General features: G+C 41.0%; 1 long non-coding RNA gene across 1 annotated transcript in view; it reads right to left on the bottom strand.

Moving 5' to 3' along the window:
- The window catches only part of LOC144617091 (uncharacterized), a 40,541-nt gene that overhangs the window by 5,873 nt on the left and 7,246 nt on the right, over window positions 1-27,422 (bottom strand). The window lies entirely within an intron of this gene.

The following is a 27,422-nucleotide window of genomic DNA, read 5'->3' as shown; positions in this document are numbered from 1 at the left end:
GTATGCCAAGCATAAGTCTTTAAATGTTTTATTTATTGGGGCGCCTGGGTGGCTCAGTCGGTTGGGCGTCCGACTTCGGCTCGGGTCACGATCTCATGGTCCGTGGGTTCGAGCCCCACATCGGGCTCTGGGCTGATGGCCCAGAGCCTGGAGCCTGCTTCCGATTCTGTGTCTCCCTCTCTCCCTGCCCCTCACCATTCATGCTCTGTCTCTCTCTGTCTCAAAAATAAATAAAAACGTTAAAAAAAAATTAAATGTTTTATTTATTTATTTATTTATTTATGGGAGAGCGAGAGCAGGGGAGTGTGTGTGTGGGGGGGATGGTGGACAAGGGATCCGAAGCAGGCTCTGCACTGATAGCAGTGAGCCCTGATGCAGGGCTCAAACTCACGAGAGATCATGACCTGAGCTGAAGTCGAACACTCAACCGACTGAGCCATCCAGAAGCCCCCCAAGCATAAGTCTTTACAAGAAAAAGCAAAAATTATGTTATCCGAATTGCCAGTTGCGGGGCGCCTGGGTGGCTCAGTCGGTTAAGCGGCCGACTTCGGCTCAGGTCACGATCTCGCGGTCCGTGAGTTCGAGCCCCGCGTCGGGCTCCGTGCCGCTAGCTCAGAGCCTGGAGCCTGTTTCAGATTCTGTGTCTCCCTCTCTCTCTGACCCTCCCCTGTTCATGCTCTGTCTCTGTCTGTCTCAAAAATAAATAAAAACGTTAAAAAAAAAAATTAAAAAAAAAAAAAAAACGAATTGCCAGTTGCCTTGATAGCTACGTGCAAATACTTGTAGTGTCCCATTTGTACTGTTGGTTGCCAAAGCATTATACGTGCAAAGTGTTAGGAGGCTTAAAGCTGCACAATATGGTGTCAGTATCCAGCCCGTGATTGACGGAGCTGGCAGAGGGCACTTACACAGTGTTGGGAGAAGCTAGCAAGTCAGACCGTAAAGACACAAAATACGTTGGCAAAGGAGATTGAGTGAGTCTGCAGGTTTTTTTTTGAAGACTTTTGAGGTTGGGGCGCCTGGGTGGCTCAGTCAGTTAAGCCTCCGACTTTAGCTCAGGTCATGATCTCATGGTCTGTGGGTTCGAGCCCCGGGTCGGGCTCTGTGCTGACAGCTCAGAGCCTGGAGCCTGTTTCAGATTCTATGCCTCCCTCTTCCTCTGACCCTCCCCTGTTCATGCTCTCTCTCTGTCTCAAAAATAAATACATGTTAAAAAAAAAATTAAATTGAAGACTTTTGAGGTCAAAACGAAGGATAGAAAATTACTGTAATAGGGGTGTTGTGCATGTGTGTGTAGTTTTCTTTTATTTTCTTTTTTTTAAGATTTTATTTTTAAGTAATCTCCACACCCAACGTGGGCTGGAACCCACAACCCTGAGATCAAGAATCACCCGTTCCACCAACTGAGTCAGCCAGGAACCCCTGTGGTTTTCTTTTGTTTTTTAACATTTCAATCTCTCCAATAGATATAGAAGAGATGCTATTATTTGAAAGAATGACTAGTTCCACTGTTTTCTCTGCAGAACTTCTGTCACTGCACTGAGTTTGTTACTGATCACTCCTTTCCAACCATATTTTCCCAAGCGTTTAAATTTTTTTTGATAATGAAATGTTTGATAGACTTAAGTTGGTAAATTAGGTTCTGGACCCAATTCCAACTGTCGGGGGAGACCCCCACACCACCACCAAGCAATTCTCTCGACACCAGCTGGGTGTCCCACAATTTTACTCAATTCTGACACTGTTTATCCAGAGATAGTGTCAGATCCCACAGGTTCAGGGATCAGTCTTGTAAGACCACCCCTCCCCACCCCCACCCCAACTTAAGACACCAAATACCGGGGTGCCTGATTGGCTCGGATGGTTAAGCATCTGACTTCAACTCAGGTCATGATCTCACGGCCTGGCTCGTGAGTTTGAGCCCTGCGTTGGGCTCCGTGTTGATAGCTCGGAGCTTGGAGCCTGCTTCAGATTCTGTGTCTCCCTCTCTCTCTGCGACCCTTCCCTGCTCGTATTCTGTCTCTCAAAAACATAAATAAACATTAAAAAAAAATTTTTTTAAGGGGCACCTGGGTGGCTCAGTTGGTTGAGCGTCTGACTTCGGCTCAGGTCATGATCTCACAGTCTGTGAGTTCGAGGCCTGCGTCGGGCTCTGTGCTGACAGCTCAGAGCCTGGAACCTGCTTCGGATTCTGTGTCTCCCTCTCTCTCTACACTTCCTCCGTTCACACACTTCTCTCTCTCTCTCTTTCTCTTTCTCTCTCTCTCTCTCTCTCAAAAATAAACATTAAAAAAATCTTTAAAAAAATTTTTTAAATGGCCTTAAACATATATGAAAAGATGTCTAACCTCACTCACAGAAAAAAAATGCGAAGTCAATTTACTCTGATACACTATTTTTCACCCATCAGATTGGTAAAAATGTTAAATTATGACACATCCTGTTGGTGAGGCTGTGGGGAAACACCCTCTTACACACTGCTAGTGGGAATACAAACCAGTACAACTCTTGGGGGGGGGGGGGCGCATTTAGCAAAATCAATCAAAGCTGTATAGGCAGTTAGGATCTCTTGATCCATCTTTCCCACTTCCAGAAGATATGCTTCCAACAGTACAAAAATAGTTATGGACAAGGTTATCCATTGTAACATTGGTTGTAATTGCAAATCATTGGAAGCAACCTAAATGGCAGACACAGGAAAGTGGTGAACTGTGGTACGTACGTACAGATGAGTACTATGCGCTGTAAGAAAGAATCTACCCGGACAGATATGGAGTGATTTCCAGTATATATTGTTAAGGAAATAAAGCCAAAATGCAAAAGACCACCTACAGTATGCGACCTTTTATGTAAGAAAGAAGAGAAAATAAGAAAACATGTATGTATCTGTTCATTTGTGCAAAAGAAGCACAGAATGGAGAGATCAGAAGTAAATGAGACTGATCCACTTGGGTAGAATGGGGTGGAAAGAGTGGGGGACAGAAGTGGGGTGCCAACAATGGGAAAGGGGAGAGATGCTTTGAATCATACTAATGTTTTATATAGTAAAAACAGAAACAAACAAAAACCAAGAATGGGGGAAGCCTACAGTAGAATATAAAGAAACAGATGAAACAAAATGTATTTCAAATGAAAAACATAACCACACTGAAGGGGGGGGAAGAGCCAATTCAAATAACTCTGGAACACAAAATTACTGGTATATACTCCAGTGAAAGAAAAACAGAAATACTGAGGTCTGTTTAAGATTGAGATCTGGTTTGTTTCCTTGCAATGGTATAGGCTAGATTTTTCTTCTTTTCCCCCACCCTCATCCTACACTAGATTTTTTCAAACTTCTTTTTATGTGTATTTCAGGACTGAAACTATGAGCCATGTTTCTCGCCGTTGGAGAAGGAAATTACAAACATGGAAAGAGGGAAGGCTGGAATGAACCCTGTGGAACTGGATGGGAGTTCAATAATCCATTGAGTCAAACAGGAATCCATGAGTCCATACCTTTATAGATAGATAAACAAGGAAGAAGGAAAAGTTCTTCCATACAGTAGAAGGCCAACTAGTAAATAAATGTAGGTTTCCATAGTAGTAACAATTGGGATTCAGGCAAGAATCACCAGTGGATAGTAAAACTAGTGGATGAATTAACGTAATTTCAAAGATTCTCCCCACAAAATACTAATTGATTATGAAAGGAAAAATAGTAACTGATCTCTAAGTATCTGGGGATTTTCCAGCTACCTTTCTATTCTTGGTTTCTAGTTTAATTCTACTATCGTCTGAAGGCAGACATTGTAGGATTTCTAGTCTCTTAAAGTTGTTAAGATGTAGTTTAGTGCCTAGCATGCGGTCTATCTTGTTCCATTGGAACTTAAGAAGAATCTCTTTTCTGCTACTGTTGGATGAAATAGTCTATAGGATGTCAATTATATGCAGTTGATTGATGGCACTGTTGAGTTCAACCATGCCCTTACTGATTGCCAACTGATCTGTCCATATCTAATAGAGAGCATTGAAGTCTCTCTGAACTTGTATCAGTTTTTACCTCACATATTTTGTTCTATTGTTAGGTGCCTACACGTTAGGGTTTGTTATGTCTTCTTGGAGAACTGACCTTTTTATCATTATGTAATGCCCTGCTTTATCCCTGGTAATTTTTCTTGCTCTAAGTTCTGAAATTAATATAGCCACTCAAGCTTTCTTTTGCTCAGTGTTAGCATAGTATATCTTTCTCTGTCCCTTTACTTTTAATCTACATATGTCATTGTATTTAAAGTGGGTTCCTTAATCCCCACTACTGGAGCAAACTGAGTTAGAGTATAGAACATACCTTCTGATCTTCTTCAAAAGTTTTCATACTTCTTCTCTCTTGCTAAAATGGAAGTATTATATACCATGAAAAGATTAAGTGGTCTCTTGGAGAAACATTTAATTAGGGCTTGGTTTTTTCATCCAGTCTGACAATCTCTGTCTTTTGACTGGTGTGTTTAGACCATTGAATTTAAAGCGATTTTTGAGATAGTTGGATTAATATCTACTATATTTGTTACTGTTTCCTGTACATCACCCTCGTTCTGTGTTCCTGATTTTATCTCCATTCTTTTTTTTTTTTGCCTTTTGTAGTTTTACCGACCATTTAATTTATTTTTTTGAGAGGGAGAGAAAGAGGGCGCACGTGCATACAAGTGAAAGAGGGGCAGAAAGAGAAGGAGTGAGAGAAACTTAAGCAAGCTTCATGCTCAGCACAGAACCCAATGCAAGGGTGGCTCTCACAACCCTGAGATAATAACCTGAGCCGAATTAAGAGTCTGGTGCTTAACCGACTGAGCCACTCAGGCGCCCCGTACTGAGCATTTTATATGATTTCATCTTCTCCCCTTTCTTAGGATATCAATCAAAATATTTTTAGCATAGAAGTAAAATTGTCTTTTTATTTTTTATTTTTGTAATGGAGAAATTTGTGATCATATTAACATCACTAGTAAAAGGACACATAGAATCATGTGTCTCCTGATACAATGCAGTGAGAACGGCACAACGTTCTTACCTGGTATTCCTGCCAAAAAATGCATAATCTTAATTAATCACGAGGAAACATCAAACAGACTCAAATTAAACGATATTCCACGGAGTAACTTGGTTGTATTCTTCAAAAATGTTAAGGTCATGAAGGACAAGGAAAGACTGAGGAATTGTTCCAGAATAAGGCTTTGTAGCATAACAACTGAATGTAACTCATGGTCCTGGATTTTCCTTGCTTAGAATGAATATTATTTGGACAATTGGCAAAATTGGAACAAAGCCATTTAGCATTGTATCGGTACTAATTTCCTTATTATGATATTTATATTGTGATTATATAACAGAATGTCATTATCTTTAGGAAATATGCACTAAAGTACTTAGGGATAGATAGATAAAGCAAATGTGATAAGATGTTAATATTTGAAGAATCTGAGTGAAGGGTATGTAGGAATTTTTTGCACCATTCTTGCAACTGTTCTGTAAATCTGACATTATTTGAAAACAAAAAATAAAAAATTACAAGTGTTTAGTTTGCTGGTATGTAGATGGTGTTAAAAGAGTGCTGTAATAGCTTTATTTTAAAATGCTAATGTTTAGGGGCGCCTGGGTGGCTCAGTCGGTTAAGCGACTTCAGCTCAGGTCAGGATCTCACAGTTTGTGGGTTGGAGCCCTGCATTGAGCTCTGTGCTGACAGCTTGGAGCCTGGAGCCTGCTTTGGATTCTGTGTCTCCCTCTCTCTCTGCCACTCTGCAGCTCACACACACTCTCTGTCTCTCTGTCACTCTCTCTAAAATATAAATAAACATTAAAAAGTTTAAAATAAATAAAATAAAATGCCAATGTTTGTGGTGCTCCAGAAATTAAATCCTTTGCAACTATTTCACTTACAATGAACATTTTAAATATCGACTTAAAAATATGTGACAATTTTTAGGATAGTGAAACCATTCTGTATACTGTAACAATGGTTACATGTCATCATACATTTGTCAAGACCAATAAACTGTGCAACCCCAGGAGTGAACCATAATGTAAACTACGGTCTTTGGGTGGTAATGATGTGTCAATGTAGGTACATCAACCGTAGCAAATATTACCACTGTGATGTGGCATGTTGATAATGGAGGAGGTTGTACATGTGAAGGGGTAGGAGGTATTTATATGGGAACTCTCTGTACTTTCTGCTCAATTTGTGTGTGTGTGTGTGTGTGTGTGACTTTAAAACTGTTCTAAAAAAATGAAGTCTATTAAAAATGTGTGAGAGAATACATACATTTTTCAAGTCTTTAGGGGTAAGTGAGCAAAATAATTTGGGCTCACTTCCTTAGGAGGATCTGAGCACATGTTCACCAGAATATTTGTATAAAACCAATCATAGCATCATTTTGACTATGACCTCAACAACCTTATTATTGTGCATCAACAGCAGAAGAGATAAATATATTGTAACATATTCATATTCATATGGAAAATTATTCAGCGATAAAAATGTGCTACAGTGTCACACAAATGGATCTTACGGATTGAGTGCACGAAACACTATATAAAGGAGTCCATTTATATAGAGGTCAAAAAACAAGTCAAACTAAACTATGTTATTTAGAGACATACACATGAAATGCAGGATCATAGTTACCTTTGGGGATACAAAGGGGCATATGGTCTGGAAAGAAGTCTTTTGTGGGTGAGGGGCTGCTTTTGGGTGCTAATTAAGTTCTATTTTTTTTATTTGGGTGATAGTTAATGGATGTTCACATTAGAATAAGTCCTTTACATTTACATTTTATGCACTTTTATGTGTGTGTTACATTTCACAATAGAAGTGTTTTAAAAACAAGCAGTGCTTATAAAGGATTTGAAGGAACCCCCGAAACAAAGCACAATCTCAAATTTTCTTGACGTCAGTCTCCTCGTGTTTGAATTTGGCAGACCTGATCACTGGAAAAAATGCATTGATGGAAGAGGACAAAAGCAGCGGTGTGGCCTGGGAAGGGTAATTGGCATCAGCCACAGCAGTGCTTCTAAAATGTTAGAAGCCCACAAATCCCCTGGGGATCTTGCTAAAATGAAGATTTTGATTCCACAGTTCTGGGGAGGGACTAGAGATCCTGCATTTAAAAAAACTTTTTTTTTTAATGTTTATTTATTTATTTATTATTAAAAAAAATTCTTCTTAACATGTATTCATTTTTGAGAGTGAGAGAGACACAGCGTGAGCAGGGTAGGGGCAGAGCGAAGGAGACACAGAATCTGAAGCAGGCTCCAGGCTCTGAGCTGTCAGCACAGGGCCTGACGCAGGGCTTGAACTCACAGGCTGTGAGATCATGACCTGAGCTGAAGTTGGACGCTTAACCAACTGAGCTACCCTACCCGGGTGCCCCTATGTTTATTTATTTTGAGAGAGAGTCAGCATGAGTGGGGGAGGGGCAGAGAGAGAGAGAGAGAGAGAGAGAGGGAGACACAGAATCTGAAACAGGCTCCAGGCCCTGAACTGTCAGCACAGAGCCTGATGCCTGTCTCGAACTCACAAACTGTGAGATCATGACCTGAGCCAACTTTGGACGCTCAACCGACTAAGCCACGAGGCATCCCAGAGGTTCTGCATTTTTAACAAACTCCCATGTGATGCCTATATTGCTAGTTCATGAACCACACGTGAAGTAGCAAAGAGCTAGGGCAATTCCAGGTAGAAAGTCAGTTTAAGAGTTTTGAAGGATCGTACGCCTTTGTTTTTTTTTAAAGGTAACTACAACAAAAGCTAAGGCATGTAACATAGTATAAGGACAGTTAGAAATGTTTTCTCCTCTGGAGGTGGAAAAAATTTTCCACAGTGGTCTATAATTATACATCACTTCAAGTAGAACAAGAAAAATATAGATCATAACATTCACAAGCAGCAAAGGAATACGCTGGAGCAAGGCTAACAAGTTCAACTTGTGTGCACAGTGTGCGAAAGGCAGAGGGAACCTCTTCACACCCTCCTGCTGAAACGAAAACTTCCCATGTAGAACTTTCCTGGTGAATCTCACTGACCTGTCAAGATGGGTATTTGGGGAGAAATTAACATAAAATGTTTTTAAATTGGTGATGACTGCAAAGCCATCACGAGCTTCTCTCGTTGCGGGAACTGGAAACGGGCAGGATTTAACCGGGGCGTTTATTAAGGATTATATGATCAGAAGAAGGGGTATTTCATAGCTGATTGGCTGGGTGTTAGAGAATGTTATTGCCTGTTTTTAGGAGGAAGCTATCACAGGAGAGCCACTGCAGGAGGAAGTTTGTATCAGTGTGACTGCCACCCGTGAGGCCACCAAACATCCCAGAAAACACAATTATAAATGTTTCCGGAGGACTAATGAAGAGGGGATACTCTCCATTAGTCATTTTATGAGGCCTGCATAACCTCGATACCAAAACCTGACAAGGACACTTTGAGGAAGGAAAATTATAGGCCAATCTCACCCATAAACACAGATGGAAAAAATTTTAAACTCCCTTAGTACACCATATCAATAGGCAGAAAAAGCATTTGATAAAGCTTAATATCCACTCATGAAAATGTCTCGCAAACTAAGACTAAAATGACACGTCTAACCTGATAAAAGCTATTTGCAAAAAACCCATAGCAAGCAGCAAAACTTTTTGAGACAGGAACAAGCCATGGATGCCTAAAACCATTACTTCAATTTAACGTTGTACTTGAGGTATAAAAAGGATGCAATGTATAAAAAGGAACAAAATGAAATAAAAGGTGAATGATTGGAAAGGAAGAAATAAAGCCAGTATCATTCCAGATGCTATGATTATCTATATTTAAAAACCTTACATAATCTAAACATTATTATAATTCAGTATAGTGGCTAGATATGAAATCAATGTAAAAATCAATTGTATTTCTATATTCCTGTAAGAAACCAGAATTGAAATTGAAAAAAATTCACAATGGCATTAAAAAAAATGAAGTCGTAGTGATGAGGGAGCATAAGGCCAGCTGAGAGCAAAGCACATGTTAACAGCACCCCCACCCCAGGTAGGATATGTGTGATATTCCTCTGACACTCCTGGATGCCCAAGAACCAAGGAAAGGAAAGAAAACAAATGATTGACTGACAGACATCAGTCGTTCAGGACAGGAATCACCTTCAGTGTACGGAAAACTTAGTAAAGTGCAAGAAAAAGGCAATCTTATCCATAGCCTAATCTCCAGAAACCTATGGACTCCATTTCCTGGAGCCTTAGTATCACCCTCATCAAGATGTAAGGAGGTTTGGGGCACCTGGATGGCTCAGTCGGTTAAGCATCTGACTTCGGCTCAGGTCATGATCTCACAGTTCTTGAGTTCGAGCCCCACGTCGGGCTCTGTGCTGGCAACTCAGAGCCTGGAGCCTGCTTTGGATTCTGTGTCTCCATTTCTCTCTGCCCTTCCCCCGCTCGTGCTCTATCAAAATGAATAAACATTTTTTAAAATTTTTTAAAAAAAGATGTAAGTAGGTTTAAGTGCTTGCCATGGTGATGTGGGAAACAAAGGCAAACGAAAAAATTAAATTCCCTTACTGCCTACAGCCCATTGACAAGTCCTTGAAATAAGCAGAGTGACCTTCCTCCAGGAGCTCAGCTGCTTCAATGATAACACTTTGCTAGGGGGGGAAAAGGGAATCTTCACTTAACATTATCCTGACCTCCCCCCCCCCCCAGCATCCTGTGAGTCTCCTTAAACACATAAAAATTCCTTTGCAAACCTCCTTTATCTTTAGCCCCCAATTACATGTTGGCAATTATACTCCAAGCGTATGATCCCTGATATACATCTGAAGGGTCCCATGATGAGGTTTTACTAAACAGTAATAAATGACGTTTTCCTAACAACAACTATCCCCTCAAGGTGCTGGAAACCTTGCTTCCAAAATTTCTTAGAGACTTACGCTGTCTCTAACCCCTTCCCAACCTGAAGGTATATAATCAGTCACTCTTCATAACCCCAGTGCAGCTCTTCCTGTCCACGGATCCTGTCCCCATGCTTTAATAAAATCACTTTTTTTTGCCCCCAAGACGTCCCCAAGAATTCTTTCTTGGTTGTCGGCTCCAAACCATCCCCCCCCCCCGCCCCCCACCACCACCATTCTGAAACATCCTCACTAGGAATAAGTCTACCAAATAGGTGTAAGATCTCTTCTGGGAAAATGATAAAGCTCTAATAAGAGACATTACAGGAGATCTAAATAGATGGAAAGATATAATACGGTCTGGAAGAGTCAATATTTTAAATGTATCAAATTTCTCCACGTGGATTTATAGAGTCATTGCAGTCTCAAAAAAGAAAAAAAAAATCCCAACATGACAAGAATATTGTAAAATATTTGTGGAAATAAAAAGGGCTAAGAATTACCAATTACCTCCCGAGAAAACCAAGGTGCTATGTCCTACACCACCAGTGAACAATAGAAATCTATTGTAGAAATCAATTAGAAATCTATTGTAATTAAGTCCATTTGGTATTGATGCAGGGACTGGCCAATGGAGAAATAATGGGTTTAAACAAAGGAAGCACATACCTACCATTGGTCAAGAGAACTAGCCAGTCCTGGGGGCCTCATCACATAAATTACTACCTTCCTTGGAAGTGTTTTTCTCCAAAGTCTGGAGCCAGAGTCTCCCTGAACAAGTGTAGCAATGGCTGTAAGAAGTGCCCTAATGAGAGCTGGGAGAATGCCTTAGGCTACAAGCATCATCAGGGGACATTTCTCCTAGGAGATTTAGTAACTCAGTTTATATAAGGAGCACACTCAAATTGAGTCAATATGGGCCCTTCAAAAAAAGTTACTCAAATTAGATTTCAGATAGAACTTCTGCACTGTTTAAGGTGATTACAGGGAAGGGTAGAAAACGGAATGGGGAGTAGGAGGAAGTAGAAAGGAAATAAAACAACCCTGAGAGAGACGTGAGGACAAAAACACAAAGAGAGAATCTAAGGTGAAGTCAGAGACTGGAAGAGGCAACAAGAGTAAGAAATTATTTATGGAGTAAGAGAACTCAAGTCCAGTACATCTGAGCCTCTTTCCCATTCCTCCCTCTCTCCCCCACAGGTCGGGTTTTACCACATATACTTAGTTAGAGAAGGGAAGAGGTGTGGTCTGCCCCTTCATTCAATTCTTTATCTGTTCAGCATTGCTTTTTTATTCAAATAGAGCAGAAGAAAGGAGCTGGAAATGGACAGTTACCTCTGATTTATCTGGCTGCAGAGATGATCCTCTTTAGGATGGAAAGGAGGAAGGGTGGGGGTTGATGGAGATGAGAACAGAGGTGGGACTGTAATGATGATGGTAATAGATTGATGAATAGGAGACTAGAGTTTTAAATTGCACTGAATGACCAGGAGCTAATGAGCCTACTCAAGATATTGTTAAGGCATTGGAAAGGGAAATGTGGCAAGTGAGGTTGGAGGCAGTGATTAGAAAACAATAAAAGTTTCATGTTTGTGCCCCAATTGAATTTCAGACCATCCAACCAGCCAGTTACCTGCTGTCACAATTAATGAAGGGAAGCAGCCTTTAGAATGGAGTTGGGAGGCCAGAAGGGGGCGCTCTCCCGCTCGGAGGAGTGGGAGTGTGCAGCGGTCAACGGCCGGCCCCAACAGGAAAAGATGCACCTTGCAAGTCCTCACTTCTTTAGCTACTACTTTACTATCCCAGGAGGAGCAAGAAAGGTTTCCTCCTCCCCTCGCAACAGCCCCCCCATGGAGAGACCGTCACAACTCAGCCAATGAAGAGCCACTACACTTTGAACTCCTAGTTCACGTCAATGGACTTCCTTTTCCCCTCTAAAACAGCGTTCCTCCCTTCTGCTCTCTGGCCTTGCCTGTGGCTGTCCAGTAGCTTGTTTGTCCCGGATTGCGATTCTCTGCTATTCCCGAATAAACCGTTTTTTTTCCCTGATAGAATAACCGGCAGTTTTAGTTTTTTTTTAAGGTTAATGCTGATGTTTAGAGTTTCTTTTCCCACAACCTTGATGTGTGTTTTTCTGACCTTACCTAATAGTGAGCTTAGAGGTTTCAAAAGTCAGAGAAAGCCATACTAAGAAAGCCTTGCTCAGAGAGGTGCCTGGGTGGCTCAGTCGGTTAAGCGTCTGACTTCAGCTCAGGTCATGATCTCGAAGTTTGTGAGTTTGGGCTCTGTGCTGACAGCTCAGAGCCTGGAGCCTGCTTCGGATTCTGTGTCTCCCTCTCTCTCTGCCCCTCCCCTGCTCACATTCTCTCTCTCTCTCTCTCTCTCTCTCTCTCTCTCTCTCAAAAATAGACATTAAAGAAAATTAAAAAAAAAAAAAAAGGAAAGAAAGCTTTGTTCAGAGATTCTGAAAGTTTCCTGCCCTTTTATCAGTGCTGGGAACTCAGCAGTGGAAGATCCACCCAGTTGCCTTCTGTTAAGATGAGCAGTAGAAACCCATGGGCTATAGTCTTGTCTTTTCCCCACTCTCTAGAGCAAACTCCAGGAACTTCGTTTTTGCTGACTCTTTCTCCCCTTTTATTCCCTTTTGATTCTTTGTTTTTGTGTCTGGATATTGGCCAGGTCTGTTTGTCTGTGACTTGTCGAGCTTGTGTTTTGGGCTCTGTCCCTTTCCAATGGCTGGTCGGTGAACAGAAGATATTGGACCACTGTGGACTGCATTGCCGAGGGCACAGTGTGTACACAAGACCCTGATTGTGGTGGTGAATTTTCCCCACGGGAGCAGTGATGGTCAGGAATCTGGTTTTATGGTTTGACCATTGGTCTCTGCCAGGTGAATGATGAGTTCTTTCTGTTGGGTGAGATGTGACAGAGAATCTGGTTTGTTAGAAATGAGAAAAGCCTGAGGTGCCTGGCTGGCTCAATCAGAAGAGCATGTGACACTTGATGCTTGATCTTGGGGTCGTGGGTTCGAGCCCCATGTTGGGTATAGAGATCACTTAAATAAATAAAACTTAAAAAAAAATTAGAAAAGCCTTAAATCTGATTGTATGGGTGCGGAGTATTTTCTTATTTCCTAAGGGTATTAACAAATTAGATTACAAAGACTTTAGAATTAAAAGATGTTTGTTCTGATTGGCTTATAGAGACTAACACCAGCTTACATAAATCCAATATTGCTCAAACTCCCTGAAAACGAAAAAGCTGAACTTCTAATACTTTAAAGGGGTTAAACAAAACAAAACGTTTTCTCATAGAAACTGCTACCCCCGAGCAAGTTTCTGGAAAACCCGAGTTTATGCAATCAAGCAAGATTGAATGCTTGCATAAGTCAGACTGACTTAAAATTTTACCTTAGAAAATATGCCTTTTGTTTGGGCGCCTGGGTGGCTCTGTCGGTTAAGTGGTTAATTGTCCAATTTTGGCGGAGGTTATAATCTCGCGGTTTGTGAGTTGGAGCCCTGCGTCGGGCTCTGTGCTGACAACTCAGAGCCTGGAGTCTGCTTCGGATTCTGTGTCTCCCTCTCTCTCTGCCCCTCCCCTGCCCACACTCTGTCTCTCTGTCTCTGTCTCTCTCTCAAAAATAAATTTAAAAAAACATTAAAAAGAATTTAAAAAATAAAAAAGCAGAAAAGAAGACCCAGAGGAGAAGTCCATGTGAAAACAGAGAAAAAGGCCACGTGAGATTTAAGGGGTGTGTCTACAAGCCAAAGCTTGCAAAGGATTGCTGGCCATCCCCAGAAGCTGGGGGCATGCCAGGCACACAGATACTCTCTAAAAGACCTGTAGGGAATAAACTAATAAAAAAGAAAGAAAGAAAATATGCCTTTTTCCTGATTTTACCAGTGTAGAGTGTAATACAAACATAATTTTTAGTTTATTTCACTTTTCAGATTTGTTTTTAGTTTCTCATGAAGAGAATTGCAGAGCTGAACATTCTAAGACACAATAGACTGCTCTGCTCCTGTTGCTCCTGGTACAGCCCCAATCTCCTTTATTATAACTTTTACTGAAGGTCTAGATTCTGCTGCACAGACGGAACAGGGAGGTAGGACACTGAGAACCATCTATCATTTACAAACATTAAAAAAAATTCTTTTAGGTTCCTGGATCCAAGTCCAACATTTGTGGGTACGTTTGTGCCCACTTCCCCACACCAACGAGGAATTCTCGGACACCATTAGTGTGTCCAAAATTCAACTGAATTCTGACACTATCTACCCAAAGGTAGCCTCAGATTCCACAAGTTAAGGGTTTAACACAAGGTTCCCCCACAAGGTAGGACTCTACATGACTGTTCCCAGCACCCCAACCGCAGAAGCCAGTCCCAAATCTAGAATGTTACCGGCACTTCTGACTGATTGGCACGATTCCTTCCTCAGGTTCAGTTAATTTGCTAGAATGGCTCACAGAACTTAGAGGAAAGCATTTTACTACTAGATCACAGGTTTATTGTAAAAAGGATATAACTCAGGAACATCCAGATGGAAGAGATGCACAGGGCAGGCTTCCAAGCCCTCGCCAGGCACGCCGCTCTCCCCAAATTTCCATGTGTTCACCAACCCAGAAGCTCTCTGGACCCTGTCCTTTTGGGTTTCCGTGGAGGCTTCCTTACAGAGGCATGAGTGATTAAATCATTGGTCATTGGTGATTGGGTCAACCTCCAGGCCCCGGCCCCTCCCCAGAGGTCAGGGGCACAGGACCAAAAGTCCCACTCCTCCAGTCACCTCCAGATTGTTTCCTCTGATGACCAGCCCCCATCCTTAGGTGACCTAGGGGTTTTTCAAAAGTTATTTCGTTAGCATAACAAAAGACAGCTTTATCACTCTCATTTAAGAAATTCCAAGGGTTTGGGGACCTCTGCGCCTGAAATGGAAGGAAAACCAAATATATATTTCTAATTATAAATCACAATATCACACAATCTATAGTTTATACGAACACATGAAAGAATCCCCCACTGCCATACACATCCCTTTTATACCTTCTTAAAATGGCAATTAAAATGAAAGTTTTAACTACTGCATAACATATCAAAGTAAGAAACAGGAGGACGTTAAGGAGGGCAGTTCGGACTGGGAGTCAGGTATGGCCTTTGGCCTCAGGCCAGCTGGGACAGTGCTTACACGCCATCCAGACTGAAGACTGTGTGTAGTCCATTGTTATCAGCACATCACTCAGCTCTTTTGTGACAGGGACGGCTTGTTGTGGGCACTTCTCACCCCTAAGAATGTGGGACCTCAAAAGAACCTAGGGAGAACTCAACTGAGAATGGGCACAGGACAGCTAAGGCAGCGATTCTCCCTAAAGCCAGACAAGCAACCGCCACTGCACCCCGTGGATAGCCTGTGACAGAGCCGCCCCGGGCATTGTGTGGCTTTGCCTTCTCTCTGGCCCTCAGACCCCCCTCCTCACCACTGAGAGAAGACAGCCCTCTTTTAAACATCTCTCCTGTTCCCGGGGATGCTTGGAGGACTGAGTGGTTTAGTGCTTGAAGGAAAAATGCCCTGGAGATGTCTGCTTTTGGTGGGAGGAAACGGATGCACAGGGTGACTGTCTGTAGCTGTCTGTCCTGGAGAAGCCCAAGCAGATAATAAAGCCGAAAGAAAGAAGAAAGAAAGAAAGAAAGAAAGAAAGAAAGAAAGAAAGAAAGGGGGGAAGGAAGGAACGAAGGAAAGAAGGAAACAGAGAGAAAGAAAGAAAGAAAGAAGCAAAGCTAGATATATACTACACTTCTACACTTAGTGGCCAATGTTTGAGCATTCTATCTTACTTGGAAATTATCCAGATAACCAAAAGTTATTACTTAATATTTACCTTTGGCTTTAAAGTTAACTAAGGATCTTGGGAATTTTATTTAAGCTGACATATTACAGAACCTAATTACTGTTGATATCAAAGAGTTTGTCAGAATTATACTTCAATTTAGTTGAACACATCATTTTATGCTTAAAAAAATTTTTTTTAAATAGCTTTGAAAAAAAAACCAAAACAGCTTTGTTGGGGCGCCTGGGTGACTCACTCGGTTGAGCGTCCAACTTTGGATTTCAGCTCAGGTCACGATCCCAGGGTCATGGGATCGAGCGCTGCATTGGGCTTTGCGCTGACAGTGTGGAGCCTGCTGGGGATTCTCTCTTTCTTCCTCTCTCTCTCTGCCCCACCTCGACTCTCTCTCAAAATAAATAAATTTTTTAAAAAATTTAAAAAATAAAACAAAAGTCGAATTGTAGATTCCTTATGAAATCTCTGGACAGAGTTTACTTCTCTGGCCTGGTTAGCTGCTCAGTGCCAAGTTGCCCTAGGTCTGCTGACCAGGCTACAAGAAGACTTTACTGTTGCTTGATGTAAATGAATCAGGCCAGATACTGTGAGGCCAGAGTTTTGCCATGGTCAAGAATAATCTTTGGAGAATATTTGTGGCCCCAACCGGGGACTTGTAAGAGAAATCATATAAAATTGGTAATAAGGCAAAAGGATGATGACATGTCCTTTTTTTTTTAAGTTTTTTTTTTAAACTTCTTATTTTGAATTAATTTTCCATTTCCAGAGACTTGCAGTGATAGTGCACAGTGTTCTCATGGGTCCGTCACCCAGCATCTCACAAGGTTAATGTCTTAGGTAAGCAGGTACAGTTTTTTTGTTTTTTTAGTTTTCTTTTTTTAGTTTTTTTTTTTTTTTTTTTACATTTATTTATTTTTGAGGAACAGAGTGAGACAAAGCGTGAGCGGGGGAGGGGCAGAGAGAGAAGGAGACAGAATCTGAAGCAGGCTCCAGGCTCTGAGCAAGCGGTCAGCACAGAGCCTGATGTGGGGCTCCAACACACAAACTGTGAGATCATGACCTGAGCCGAAGTCGGAGGCTTAACCGACTGAGCCACCCAGGTGCCCCTGTTTTTTCAGGTTTTTTTTTTATAGTTAATGTCTTATTCTTTAAAGCTATAACGGTTAAAAGCCCAGTTCTTCTTCAAGCTTTTATTTCATATACTGATTATATCATTCTTTTAAAAATATTTATATTGTTTCATATTCACATAATTCCATTTAAATTCGTATTGTTCTAATATTTCTTAACATTCTATTTATAAATCCAGAAAACTTTATTTATCCCTTTAAGGTGGCTTTTACAATTCCATTACATTTCCTTAAGTTTTAGCTGCACATATAAAATAACATAAAAATTATAAAATAAAAATAAAAATAACTAAAATAGCATAATCTTTTCATGATTAGTCTTTCCAAAGGTTGATTTTTTTTTTTAAGTTTATTTATTTAAGAAATCTCAACACTCAATGCGGGGCTTGAACTCGTGACCCTGAGATCGAGAAAACCTCCAGAAGACTAGCAGAACAGACTCTCCAGAGCCACGCGTAGACAAGAGGCCCACGGAAGAAGGTAGGAAAGGCAGAGAGGCAGTGCGTGCTACAGGGACTGGTGAGAGGGAGCCCGGGCGGTGCAGGGGCAGCCCGCCCGGCAAGGCAGAGCCCCCAAGTCTGGCTTGCAAAAGCGGGGGCGCCGGACTGGGTGAGTTCTGACAGCCAGCGGGACTTAACATCTGGAATGTTAAAAGTCAACAGCTCTGCTCCGAGAGCAGGAGGGCGAGAGGACACCGGGAGGGAGAGGTGTTGAGCCCTGGAAGACAGAGCTCAGCTCGGAGGGGAACAAAGGCGCTGGCAAGCACCATCTCCCTCTCCCATCCCCCAGCTGAAATCCCAAAGGGAGTCAGTTCCCGTCACCAAACTTGCTTGCACAGAGCAAACACCCAGTGCTGTGCTTCTGTGGATCCATCCCTCTGACCCTCTGCCTACCTCCTGGTGCCTCAGGGCCCCTCCCACAGGGGACCACCCAAGGCAAAGCGAGCTAAGCCTGCCCCTCCTGCCCCTGTGCACCTTGCGGATCCACCCCGGCCAATACACCAGATCCCATAGAAGCAGCACCACAAGCCTGGCAGTGTGCAAGTAGCCCAGACAGGGGCCACACTACTCCACAGTGAGTCCTGCCCCTGGGAGAGGGGAAGAGAAGGTACACACCAGTCTGACTGGGGCCCCAGCGGTGGGCTGGGGGCAGACATCAGGTCTGCCCACCAACACAAGTTACTCCAGACAGCACAGGGGAAGTGCCCTGCAGTTCCTCACCACTCCAGGGACTATCCAAAATGACGAAACAGAAGAACTCTCCTCAAAAGAAACTCTAGGAAATAGCAACAGCTAACGAATTGATCAAAAACAATTTAAGCAATATAATGGAACAAGAATTTAGAATAACAGTCATAAAGTTAATCGCTGGGCTTGAAAAAAGTATAGAGGACAGCAGAGAATCTATTGTTACAGAGATCAAGGGACTAAGAAATAGTCATGAGGAATTAAAAAATGCTCTAAATGAGGTGCAAAATAAAATGGAGGCGGCCATAGCACAGATTGAAGAGGCAGAGGAGAGAATAGGGGAATTACAAGATAAAATTATGGAAAAAGAGAAGCTGAGAAAAAGAGAGATTTAAAAAAATCCAGGAGTATGAGGGGAGAATTAGAGAACTAAGTGATGCAATCAAACAGAACAATATCCGTATAATAGGAATTCCAGAAGAGGAAGAGAGAGAGAAAGGGGCTGAAGGTGTACTTGAATAAATCATAGCTGAGAACTTGCCTGATCTCGGGAAGGAAAAAGGCATGGAAATCCAAGAGACACAAAGAACTCCCTTCAGGCATAACTTGAATCCATCTTCTGCATGACATATCATAGTGAAACTGGCAAAATACAAGGATAAAGAGAAAATTCTGAAAGCAGCTAGGGATAAACAGGCTCTAACTTATAAAGGGAGACCCATAAGACTAGTGGCAGACCTACCTACGGAAACTTGGCAGGTCAGAAAGGAATGGCAGGAAATCTTCAATGTGATGAACAGAAAAAATATGCACCTGAGAATCCTTTATCCAGCAAGTCTGTCATTCAGAATAGGAGAGATAAAGGTCTTTCCAAACAAACAAAAACTGAAGGAATTCATCACCACTAAACCAGCCATACAAGAGATCCTAAGGGGGATTCTGTGAGTGAAATGTTGCAAGGACCACAAAAGACCAGAGACATCACTACAAGCATGAAACCTACAGACGTCACAGTGACTTTAAACCCATGTCTTTCAATAATAATACTGAATGTAAATGGACTAAATGCTCCAACCAAAAGACATAGGGTATCAGAATTGATAAAAAAAACAAGACCCATCTATTTGCTGTCTACAAGAGACTCATTTTAGACCTGAGGACACCTTCAGATTGAAAGTGAGAGGATGGAGAATTTTCTATCATGCTACTGGAAGTCAAAAGAAAGCTGGAGTAGCAATACTTATACCTGACAAACTAGACTTTAAATTAAAGGCTGTAACAAGAGATGAAGAAGGGTATTATGTAATAATTACAGGGTCTATCCATCAGGAAGAGCTAACAATTATAAATGTCTATGCGCCAAATATGGGAGCCCCCAAATATATAAAACAATTAATCACAAACATAAGCAACCTTATTGATAAGAATGTGGTAATTGCAGAGGACTTTAATACTCCACTTACAACAATAGATAGATCATCTATGCACAGGATCAATAAAGAAACAAGGGCCCTGAACGATACATTGGATCAGATGGACTTGACAGATATATTTAGAACTCTGCATCCCAAAGCAACAGAATATACTTTCTTCTCGAGTGCACATGGAACATTCTCCAAGATAGATCACATATTGGGTCACAAAACAACCCTTCATAAGTATAAAAGAATTGAGATCATACCATGCACACTTTCAGACCACAATGTCCTGAAACTTGAAATCAACCACAGGAAAAAGTCTGGAAAACCTCCCAAAGCGTGGATGTTAAAGAACACCTTACTAAAGAATGAATGGGTCAACCAGGAAATTAGAGAAGAAATTAAAAAATATATGGAAACAAATGAAAATGAAAATACAACAATCCAAACGTGTTGGGGTGCAGCGAAGGCAGTCCTGAGAGGAAAATACATTGCAATCCAGGCCTATCTCAAGAAACAAGAAAAATCCCAAATACAAAATCTAACAGCACACCCAAAGGAAATAGAAACAGAACAGCAAAGACAGCCTAACCCCAGCAGAAGAAGAGAAATCCAGGCTTATCTCGAGAAACAAGAAAAATCCCCAATACAAAATCTAACAGCACACCTGAAGAAAATAGAAGCAGAACAGCAAAGACACCCCAAACCCAGCAGAAGAAGAGAAATAATAAAGATCAGAGCAGAAATAAACAATATAGAATCTAATAAAAATGTAGAGCAGATCAATGAAACCAAGAGTTGGTTTTTTGAAAAAATAAACAAAATTGATAAACCTCTAACCAGGCTTCTCAAAAAGAAAAGGGAGATGACCCAAATAGATAAAATCATGAATGAAAATGGAATTATTACAACCAATCCCTCAGAGACACAAGCAATTATCAGGGAATACTGGAAGAAGTGGACAAATTCCTAAGCACCCACACACTTCCAAAACTCAAACAGGAAGAAATAGAAAACTTGAACAGACCCATAACCAGCAAAGAAATTGAATCAGTTATCAAAAATCTCCTAACAAATAAGATTCCAGGACCAGATGGCTTCCCTGCGGGATTCTACCAGACGTTTAAAGCAGAGATAATACCTATCCTTCTCAAGCTGTTCCAAAAAATAGAAAGGGAAGGAAAACTTCCAGACTCCTTCTATGAAGCCAGCATTACTTTGATTCCTAAACCAGACAGAGACCCAGCAAAAAAAAAAGAGAACTACAGGCCAATATCCCTGATGAATATGGATGCAAAAATTCTCAATAAGATACTAGAAAATTGAATTCAACAGCATATAAAAGAATTATTCAAAATGATCAAGTGGGATTCATTCCTGGGCTGCAGGGCTGATTCGACATGACCCAGAGATCAAGAGTCACGGGGCGCCTGGGTGGCTCAGTCGGTTGAGCGTCTGACTTCGGCTCAGGTCATGATCTCACAGCTTGTGGGTTCGAGCCCCGCGTCGGGCTCTGTGCTGACTGCTCAGAGCCTGGAGCCTGTTTCAGATTCTGTGTCTCCCTCTCTCTCTGACCCTCCCCCGTTCATGCTCTGTCTCAAAAATAAATAAACGTTAAAAAAAAAAAATTAAAAAAAAAATTAAAATAAAAAAAAAAAGAGTCACATGCTCCACCAACTGAGCCAGCCAGGTGCCCCAGGGTTGATCAATTTTATTAATAATTTCAAAATAATTTCAAATAATTAAAAATTCAAAATAATTGAATTATCAATAATTTCAATAATTTCAAAATGTTTTGAAATTTGATCAATTGGGGCTTGTTGCTTTTTTTAATTTTATGCTTGTTTTGCCTCATTATTTCTGCCTTTATCATTATTTCTTTTCTTAGGCTTTTGATTGTTTTTTTTTCCCCCCCAGCTTTATTGAGATATAATTGACACATCACATTGTGTAAGATGAAGGTATACAACATGATGATTTGATACCCATGTATATTGCAAAATGATTATCACTGTTTCATTAACATCTCCATCACCTCGCATAATTACTTCTTGTATGTGTGTCTGCTTTATTAAGATTTACTTTCTTAGCAACTTAAAAAAATTTTTTTTTAATGTTTATTTTTTGACAGAGAGAGATGGAGAACAAGCATGGAAAGGGCAGAGAGAGAGAGAGACACAGAATCCTGAGCTGTCAGCACAGAGCCTGACATGAGGCTCAAACTTACGAACTGTGAGACCATGACCTGAACTGAAGTCAGATTCTTAACTGACTGAGCCACCCAGGCGCCCCTCTTAGAAACTTTTAAACATATAATTAGGTATTACTAACTATAGTAACCATGCTATACATTAGATCTCCAGAACTCACTCAGCTTACAACTGAAACTTTGTGCCCTTTGACTGACTTCTCCCCATTTCTCCCCATTTCTCCCCATCTCCCCAACTGCCCAAGGCCCTGGCAGCAGCCACTCTACTCTGTTTCTAGGACTTCAGCTTTTGTAGATTCCACATATAAATAAGATCATATGGTACTTGTCTTTCTCTGACTCACTTCACTTAGCATAATGCTCTCAAGGTCCATACATGTTGCAAATGGCAAGATTTCCTTCTTTATGGCTGAATAATATACATGATATTACACAATGATAATTACATGTAACAATATACATAATAATATACATACACCATGTGATGTATGTGTCATGTGTATTGTTGGATGGCATGTTTTGCATGTGTCTATTGGTTCGATTTGGTCTAACCTGTAGTTTAAGTTCAATGTTTACTTGTTGGTTTTCTGTCTGGAGGATCTATTGTTGAAAGTGGGGTGTTGAATTTTCCTTTGACTGTATGGTTACCTATTTCTCCCTTTAGATCCATTGGTATTTGCTTAGTATTTTAAGGTGCTCCCATGTTGGATGGAAGTATGTATTTTTATAATTGTTATATCTTGTTTATGAATTGACCCCATTGTTATTATATAATGATCTTCTTCATCTCTTGTTACAGGTTTTTTTTTGTTGTTTGGTTTGGCTTTTTGTTTTTGTTTTTAGTTAATATTTTTTTAGTAATCTCTACAGCATGGGGCTGGAACTCATGACCCCAAGATCAAGAGTTGCATGTTCTTTCAACTGAGCCAGCCAGGCACCCCGCTTGTTATAGCTTTTGACTTGAAGTCGACTTTGTGTGATATTGTATAGCTACCCCCCTCTCTCTTTTGGTTTCTATTTGCATGGAACATCTTTATCCATCCCTTTGTTTTGAGCTTATGTATGTCTTTAAAGCTGAAGTGAGTCTCTTGAAGGCAGCATATGGTTGGGTCTTATTTTCTATGCATTCAGTCACCCTCTGTCTTTTGTTTGGAGAAAGCAATCCATTTGCATTTAAAGTATTATTGATAGATAAGAACTTAATAATGCCATCTTACTGTTTTCCAGCCGTTTTATTCCTTTCTTCCTCTCTTGCTATCTTCCTTTGTGAATTGTGAATTATCTTTTTCTGTAGTCCTATGCTTTGATTTCCTTCTCTTTTGTGTATCTACTGTAGGTTTTTGCTTTTTGGTTACCATGAGGCTTACACAAAACATCTCACAGATGTATCGACCTGTTTTGGACTGATAACAATTGAAATCTGATTGCATACAAAGACTCTACTTACTCCCTCACTATGCTTTCTGTTTTGATGTCTCAACTTATCTCTTTTTATATTGTGTGTTAACAAATTATTATGGTTATAGTTATTTCTAATTTTAACCTTTATACTAGTTTAAGTGGTTAATACATGACCATATTGCAGTATGAGTATTCTGAATTTGACTATATACTTACCTTTACCAGTGAGTTTTATACTTTCAGAAGTTTTTTTTAGATGTTAGTCTCTAATTCTGTTTACTTGTTTGTTTACTTTAAAATTTTTATTTTGAGCTTGAGCGGAGAGAGGGGCAGAGGGAGAGAGAGAGAGAGAGAGAGAGAGAGAGAGAGAGAGAATCTTAAGCAGGCTCCACGCTCAGTGCAAAGCCCGCTCAGTGGGAAGCTGGTCGTGGGACTCTATCTCACAACCCTGGGATCATGACCCCGGCTAAAATCAAGGTGAACCGACTGAGCCACCCAGGTATCTGCTTTCAGAGGTTTCCATGTTACTGACTAACATCTTTTCATTTCAGCTTGAAGAACTTCCTTCAGCGTTTTACATAAGGCAGGCTTACAGTTTTAATTCCCTGGGCGGCATTAACTAGTTTCCTCTCTGTCTCAGTATGCAGGCTGCTATCCTAAAGCACCGCAGACTGGGGGGCTCATAAAGAACTGAAATGTATTTCTCACAGTGCCAAAGGCTGGCAGTCTGAGGTCAGGTGCCAGCACGGTCAGGTTCCGCTGAGAGCCCTCTTCTGTGTTGCAGACTGCTAGCTTCTCATTGCAGCCTCTTGTGGCAGAAACATAGTGAGGGAGCTCTTTGGAATGCCTTTTTATAAGGGTGCTAACGCCATTCATGAGGGTTCTAGTCCCATAATCTAATTACCTCCCCAAAGCTCCACCTCCTAATACCATCACCTTTCAACTTAGGAATTTGACAGGGGGCGGGGGTGACAAACATTCAGTCCATAATAGTCTCTTATTTAGCAAACTTACTTAAGTTTCCTCTTCTTATGAAATTATCTCTGTTCCTTAAATGCTCTTTGAATCAGCTTTCCCAACCTCCTGATTAATGAGTTAACTTTTAAAAAATTCTACTTTGAAAAAATAAAAAATAAAACATTCTACTTTGACAGAATTAGCATGAATCTGGGGTGGAGGGTTGAGATGACATTACTGAGAAATTAAGATATGATCTATAGTTATATAATTTGACAATTCAGAAAGCCCTTTATTCCTTTCTCAAAAAAAAAAAAAAAAATGAAACTAAAACAAAACAGGGCACCTTGGTGGCTCAGGCAGTTAAGCATGTTTGACTCTTTTTTTTTAAGCATCTGACTCTTGATCTCAGCTCAGGCCTTGATCTTGGGGTCATAAGTTCAAGCCCTGCAATGGTCTCTGTGCTGGGCAGCAAGCCTACTTTGAATGAATGAATGAATGAATGAATGAATAAATAAATAAATAACACATTAAAACATATAGAGAATAATATAATAATGAACACCAATGCACTTGGCTCCCAGGTTTGTCAGATCTTAGCATTTACAATATTTGCCCCAGGGGCGCCTGGGTGGCTCAGTGGGTTGAGCAGCTGACTTCGGCACAGGTCATGATCTCCTGGTTCATGGGTTCCAGCCCGCATCAGGCTCTGTGCTGACAGCTCAGAGCCTGGAGCCTGCTTTGGATTCTGTGTCTCCCTCTCTCTCTGCCCCTCGCCTGCTTGCCCTCTCTCTCTAAGATAAATAGACATTAAAAAAAAGTGTTTACAATATTTCCCCCAAGGGCAATATTTAAAGAGGAAGAAACAGACTACCTCTCTTGGATCTGTTTCCTTACTCTCTCCTCCCTCCTGCTCCTAGAAACTACTATCTTAAATAAGATACTTTTCATTCACATGAATGTTTTTATATTTTTATTACATATGTATGTATCTATAATCCATATCTAGTATTGTTTTGTATGTTTGGAAACTATTTATAAATATTACCCTATTGCATGAATTCCTTTTTATCTTTGAGCCTTTACTTTTATTTTAAAGACTTGCTTTTTTTCTTTCAGCTTACATTTTTACAAGCTATTTGGGAGTAATTTTAAAATTCTTTTTTTTAAATCTTTATTTATTTTTGAGAAAGAGACAGAGTGCGAGTGGGGGAGGAACAGAGAGAGAGGGAGATACAGAATCTGAAGCAGGCTCCAGACTCCAAGCTGTCAGCACGGAGACCGACGTGGGGCTCGAACTCACAGACTGCCAGATCATGACCTGAGCTGAAGTCGGCTGCTTAACCAACTGAGCCACCCAGGTGCTCCAGGAGTAATTTTAAATTTCAGAGAAGTTGCAAAGGTAGTATAGAGAGTAACTGTATACCTTTTGCTCAGCTTCCTGCAATGTTAGTATCATACATGACTGTGGTACATTTGTCAAAGCCAAGAAACAAATACTGGTAAAATCCTCCTAACTAAACTAAAGACTCTATTCAGATTTCACTAGTTTTTCCACTAACGTCCTATTCCTGTTGTAGGATCCAACCCTAGATACCACATTACATTTAGCAGATTGCATTTTTGAGATTTATGATGATGATGGCATTCTTACTCATTCTGATTGAAGTTAGAATTCTACTATAACTATAACATAATGTTTTTATTCTCTAATTAGTAGATATTTAGGTTATTTCCAAGTTTCTTTTACTATTATAAATTGGTGCAATCCTGGGATGCCTGGGTGGCTCAAGCTGTTGAGATTCTGACTTTGGCTCAGGTCATGATTTCACAGTTGGTGAGTTTGAGAGCCCTGCATTGGGCTCTGTGCTGACAGCTCAGAGCCTGGAGCCTGCTTCAGATTCTGTGTCTCCTTCTGTCTCTACCCCTCCTCCAATCACACTTTCTCTCTCTCTCTCTCTCAAAAATAAATAAAAATTAAAAAAAATTAAATTGGCACAATCCTTGTACTGTTGTCCTTATCTTCTTTACGCTGTCAGGAAACAGACAGAAAGCATCTCTCTGCAACTTATGATGAAGTGCAAGCCTGTACCTTCAAAATCTGGCTCTGACTTTCTTCTCTAGCCACCTCAGCACCCCCAGCCAACCCTCCAAGTTCATGACTGAATTTTCCAGCTCTCCTCTGTTTTCTAAGTTGCCTTGTGCTTTCCTGTTTCCCACTCTTGCCTTTTCTGGTCTTCTTCCTCACCCCACTACCAGCCCCAGCAGTGTCTGTTAGAATGCTGTACAGACTAAAAGCCAAAAGGGGTTAGTAAGTATGTTGTAAGGAACAATTATGTTACTTAAAATGGGGTTTTTGATCATTGGCATGGACTGAAACCACACAGAAGCGTAAGAAAGTGAAGGTAGAGAAGAGGGAGGCAGACGTGCTCTGCTGGGGGCATATGAGGGCAGCACCAAGGGAGCGCACTCAACCAAGCAGTTGGGAAACCCAGAGAGCAAGGACAATTGCCTTTATGGGGGTCAGGGTGGAGTACACAAGCAGAAGGCAGGAAGGGATTCCTTGGTGTGTGTGAATGTCACTAGGGCAGGGCAGGGTGAGAAGGGGAGCTTGTGGCAGGGACTGCCCTTCTCACACTGGTGCACCTGGTATCCTGAACCGGGGGCTCACAGCCTGTTTGTGGGGCTGTTGAAGTAGCAGGAAAACACGAAGTTAAAATTTATAATACAGTAAGGAGAGCTTGGGCTTAGAATGAAATGGACTTAGGTCTTAACAACCTCTTCAGTTGACTTAAGAATTACCAGTCATGTCCCTGTGCCAGACACTGTGCTAGGCACCCAGAGCTTTGTCTGTGGCCACTTTTCTTCCCATTCTGTATTCTAATGGTTTCAACTTGGAAAACTACACCTCCAACTTTGACTCTGTGTCCTGAGCTTCTAACCCATATATAGCTAACTGCGTTCTGGACATCCTTATTTGGCTATCTCATAGGTAACCTCAAAGTCAACCTGGTCAAAAATTAATTCATTATCTGTAAAATGTCCTGAATCTACACCTCTTTCACTGTACCCTATATGTCAGGGAATGGCCTCAGGAAGGAAACACCTGGGGGTTTCCCTTGACCCCCTGATCTTCCCCAGTATCAATCCAATGCAGCACTAAATCTCTTTTATTCCATTACCTTAGAATAGACACATTTGTCAGCTCCATTCATTTATTATTCACTTTTGCATTTATTCAATGCCTTTTTATGGCAGAACTCAGGGAAATAAAAATAAACCATTGTTTCTCAAATTATCTTGGTGAGGGAACTTTTTTCCACCCCTAATCATTCAAGGATGGATTCTTTCCTAAAACACAATGAAAGCCAATTACT

The sequence above is a fragment of the Panthera onca genome, chromosome C1 (genome assembly GCF_046562875.1).
Source record: "Panthera onca isolate mPanOnc1 chromosome C1, mPanOnc1 haplotype 2, whole genome shotgun sequence".
Classification (NCBI taxonomy): domain Eukaryota; kingdom Metazoa; phylum Chordata; class Mammalia; order Carnivora; family Felidae; genus Panthera; species Panthera onca.
The sequence above is the reverse complement of the archived record's forward strand: the minus strand, read 5'-3'. Positions and strand labels throughout refer to the sequence as shown.